Genomic DNA, 5,550 nt, shown 5'->3' on the forward strand with positions numbered 1-5,550 from the left:
TTTACTTTTTTCACATTTTGATGTATAATTAGTTGATAATTGATTACGTATGTTTGGGGCTTTTGATTATCCTTGAAATTATCCTCAGACTCTGGTTCCTCTCTAGGCTTCTAAGTTTTCCCCAGCCACTATGCATCAACCCTGTCGCAGCTTGCTCTTTGGGGTTTCAGGCTGGATGTATGTAAAAGCCCTTTGTGACAATTGCTGATGTAAAAAGGGCTTTATAAAATAAATTGGATTGATTGATTGAAAAAGCCTTGGTCAGGAAGGTGACCAAGAACCAAAAGGCCACTCTAACAGAGCTTACATGTTTCTCTGCCGAGATAAAGATCCTGACAGACAAACAACATATGCTTCAGCGCTCCATCATCCACCAGAACTTTATGTTAGAGTGGCTAGACAGAAGCCACTTCTGAGTAAAAGGCTTATGAAATGTAACCTGAAGGACTTTGAAAGCATGAGAAAAATTATTATTTGGTAAGAAGAAAATCTAACTATTAGGATTGAATGCTCTACGCTATGTCTGCTGAAACAAGGTACTGCTCATTAAATGGCTAATACCATCCCTAAGGTTACGCACGGTGGTGGGAGCATCATGCTATGGGGTGCTTATCAGGGGAAGGGTTGGGAAGACTGTTCAGGATTGAGGGTAGGAGTAACAGAGCAAAATAGAGCTCCTTCAAATAAAATGGATCCAGAGGTCACAGGAACTCAGAGAGGGGTTTTTCTCATGACAACAACATGAAGCTCACATCCAAGACAACTCTGGAATGGTTCCTTAAGCAGCCCAGCCAATGTCCAGACTGCCACAATTCATTGTTGCTGTCCATCCAACCTGATCATTTTGAGAGAGTTTACATTGGGAGAAACTCAAATCTTTGTGAGCAAAGTTGGTATAGGCATACATAAGAAGTTTCAAAGCTGTGATTGCAATCAAAGGCGATTCTAAAAAGTACTGAATAAAGGTTGTGGATACTTATAGTATGTACACAAGAAATTTCAGCTTTTTTTCAGTAATTTAGCATACATTTCTAGGGTATTGTGTGTAGATTAAAAACAATTATAAATTATGTCGATAACACCAAATGTGGAGAAAGTGAAGGGGTCTGAATACTTTCCAAATGCACTGTAAACAGCCTCTAGCATTATTTGTATTGTTATGTACCTGTGTAGATAACAATTCAAACACTTGGGAATAGCCTATGGAATATGTCTGGTGTATTGTCTACTAACTTTTATCCTTCATGGTGTGTCATGTAGAATGTACTAGAATTAGTAAAGAATAGCACCCTATTTCCAATATAGAGCACTATGATTGATCGGGACCCTATGTAAAGAACCAGGTGTCATTTAGGATGCCGAAATAGATCTGTAGAATTGCCTAATATACTATAATTCACTCTAACAACCATTAATGAGTCACTTAGTTCTGGCTACAATCCAAAAACGTAATTTAGACGTTTAGCCATTATTCGCTTACTGTAGCTTAGCTCCAAGAGCAATTATCTTGCTCTGTTTAACAAGAATTGCTACATAGTTGATTAATGTAAATTTTAGAAAACATTGCTATTCACATATTTCCCTCATAGAGAACTACAACTATGCGTGTTTTGAGAACAGTGTGCGTGCATGCATTTCTGTGTGTGTTTACCTAATGTTCATTTCCGGCTAGCTCATACGAAAGGAACTCTCAAGTGGTGAAAATCTATATTCATATTTTTTACATTCTTCCCATAGCAGACTGGGAAAGGAAACTGATGTTCATGCGTTGTTTGGCTTTAATGAAGTTTGTGTGCCAGACAATTGATCTACGTATGTTCACTGACCGCTATATTGAACCGTAACTAAACGTATAATCAAGCACCGCTGTTGCTTCATCAGTCAAGTTTATGAGACGTATTCCTTCTGTGAGAGGAGGGTGAACACATTTTTCTGATTCCCTAGACCAAAGGTCTGTGTAATATATCACTACATGTCAGCCACGCTCGGGGCAGATTCTACATTTTCGCGGATCAACGCCATATTTTACAGAAATATTTAAGCTGTTTTGACAGCGGAGGTGCTTGAGTGTCCTTCCAGGATGTTAGTGAGCATGAGAGAGTTTACTACTCTGTCAGCAGTCTTTTGTAGCCGGACCTGGTCTACTCAGTGTGTGTGCATGAGAGACAGATTCTATGCACCCCATGCTACATCATGCTGTTAGAACAATTAGATCTTAGTAACCATTCATCTCCAGCAGTTGATAGCCAGATTATTCTTGTGTGTGTGTGTGTGTGTGTGTGTTTGTGTGTGTGTGTGTTTGTGTGTTTGTGTTTGTGCAAGCCCCTATGAGCCACCAGCACCAGATGCAGAACAACAACTGCAAGAAACACCAGCAATTAACTCCAGATGGATTTGACTCATACTAACACTGACCACTTGTTTTGCTTGTGGTTTCAAAAGACCTACATTGAGTAATCTTGTTGTCCAGGCTTGAACAGATCAATGGAGAAGCATCCATACATCCAAACAAATGGAAGAAAAAGAAAGTGAATAATTGAGAGAAAGAAAGTGAAAGAGAGAAAGCGCGAGAGAGAATTTGCTACGCACACCTCACTGGAGACAAATTGCTCTTTATCGTCCATTTATGGACAGACTCTAGCATTCTACTTCCGGGCGTTATCTGTCCCGAAACAAACTAATACACTTAAAATCGAATATATCCTGGTTCAGTGTGTCCCGTTGCATTATTTAACATGCTTCTAATGTTTGCCATGGTCTCATACTTATTTAGTAGCTTGAAATGATACAGTATCACAGTACATTTAATTACACACACATATACTGTGTCACATTCTGCCTTCCCTGAAATAATGTTTTTGAATAAGAATACTCATTGATATGTCCTTTAATTCCAGTGTGTGTGTGTGCCTGTGTCAAGGTCGGGACATGCATGTATGAGTGTGTGCGTCTGTGCATCTACTGACGGTAACAGCTACATATTCATTCCTTTGTTTTAGCCCTGAATGCTGATTGGCTTAAAGATGTGGTTAATCAGACCATATACCACAGGACATGAGTGTGTGGAGAAAACATTTGTGTTTATGACACTAATCGCATGAAATGTTTGTCTAAAGTGTATATATAGCTTAAGAGACCACTGTACCTTTTTTTTTCCTTTCCAAAAAAGTTGAAAAGGAAATTTTTGAGTGAAGAACACAAGACTTCAATTTGCAGTGGTCTCTTAATTTTAACGCATCTGTTCCTCACTCAAAGCCTTCCTTTTTGACTTTTTTGGAAAGGAAAAAAAAGATGCATTGGTCTCTTAACTTTTTCCGGAGCTGTATTTAATATTTTTCACAAACCGCTTGACTTATGTTCCGAAGTTTAAAGCTGTAATCTTTAGATGCTACATCCATTGAAAACTATGTATAATACATATATAACAATAAATGTCCATTAAGTCTTGAAGAATATACTGCAAAGGCGGAAATATATTGTTTACGTCCAGTGTTACTTAAAGTGACTCCTGACTCTAAGGTTTACAAGACTGAAATAAAATAAAAACACAGCATCCCCTCCTCTTCTTCCCTTACTGAATGAGACCAGAGGTGAGGGGATAGTGCTATGTAAGAAACCTTGGCATTACCCTTGACCCTGATCTCTCCTTTGATGAACATATAAAATATGTCTCAAGAGTTGCTTATTTTCATCTTTGAAACATGGCAAAAATCTGAAACTTTTTATCAAAAATGCAGATGATGCAGAAAAACTAATCCATGCTTTCGTTACTTCTAGATTAGATTACTGCAATGCTCTACTTTCCGGTTACCCTGACAAATCAATAAATAAACTTCAGTTAGTGCTGAACACGGCTGCTAACTAGAACAAAACATTTTGAACACATTACTCCTGTCTTAGCCTCTTTACACTGGCTGCCTGTTAGGGTTAGGGCTGATTTTAAGGTTTTATCGTTAACCTGTAAATCAATACATGGACTTGCTCCTACTTACTTCGCTGAAATGATCCAGCCATACATACCTACATGTAACCTACGATCGCAAGATGCAGGCCTTTTAATTGTACCTAGAATTTCTAAACAAACAGCTGGAGGCAGGGCTTTTTCTCATAGAGCTCCACTACTGTGGAATGATCTGCCAATTAAGGTTAGAAATGCAAACTCAGTGCAAACTTTCAAGTGTCTACTAAAGACTCATCTCTACAGCACGGTCTATGTGAAGGTGACCAGAAAGGCTTGATACTGTCCACCCTTGCTGTCTTGCCAGGTGGGCTCTCGTCGCCACTGGGATGCCCTCCCTCCAATGCCTCTCGGGGGCAGAGTCACTGGCTTGTTGTTGTCTCTCTGTTACGCACTTGTGCAATTGGGCTGTACTCTGCTGGCAATACTCGCCCCTCATTCAGGGTGGTTGCAGTTGGTGGGTATCCCTTTGGTTGATGCTTGGCAATGTGGGTGAATTGACTTCCTGCCTGTTGGGCCCTGTGCGGGGCCTCCCCCAGATAGGGCCACAGTGTCGCTGGACCCCCCGTCTCATTCCCAAGGTCTTAAGCTATATTATTGCTATATTATTGTGCTGGTAGAGTAGGGTCAGTTCTCCTTCTCCAGTAAGTTCTCCTTCTCCACTATAAATCCTTGTTGATATGAGGAATGCATTTTCTGAATTTTCACAGTCTCCTCCCGTTTTGAACTTGAGGTCCTGGCCCACATCTGAGGAGTACCTGGCTTGGGGGACCCGTTGCTGTCCCTGTCCAGAGTCCTCCTGGTTGTGTTGCAGATTGAGACAATGCCTGATGATTTAAGCTGCCACTGTGCTGACACCTCCCCTCACCCGTGTTGTCCCTTTCCTTGTCCATCTGGTCATGCTTCTGACCTGGACTAAGTTTATATAGACTCTAGACTCAGCCCACATTAATTTATTAATTATTACTATTGTAATCTTAATATGTTCACCTGACACAAATTTTGGCATTCTTAGGGAGTTTTTCCTAGCCACTGAAATTCAACACTACCGTTGTTTGCTCCTTGAGGCCGGGTGTTTCTGTAAAAGCACTTAGTGACATCTGCTGATGTAAAAAGGGCTTTATAAATACATTTGATTGATTGATTGATGAGTGTATAAATCAAGTATGAGGTGAATACAAGTCAATGCAAACTGATAGGCCAAGGGGAATATCTCAGGCATACAGTATCTCACAAATCTCACATTTTGGTAAATATTTGATTATATCTTTTCATGTGACAACACTGAACAAATGACACTTTGCTACAATATAAAGTAGTGAGTATACAGCTTTTATAACAGTGTAAATTTGCTGTCCCCTCAAAATAACTCAACACACAGCCATTAATGTCTAAACCGCTGCCAACAAAAGTGAATACACCCCTAAGTGAACATTTCCAAATTGGGCTCAATTTGTAACTCATTAGTGTTACAAGGTCTCAGGGTGAATAAGTAGCAGGTGTGTTAAATTAGGTGTCATCGCTCTCACACTCCCTCATACTGGTCACTGGAAGTTCAACATGGCACCTCATGGCGAAGAACTCTCTGAGGA

This window comes from Esox lucius, chromosome 14 (assembly GCF_011004845.1).
Source record: "Esox lucius isolate fEsoLuc1 chromosome 14, fEsoLuc1.pri, whole genome shotgun sequence".
Taxonomy (NCBI): domain Eukaryota; kingdom Metazoa; phylum Chordata; class Actinopteri; order Esociformes; family Esocidae; genus Esox; species Esox lucius.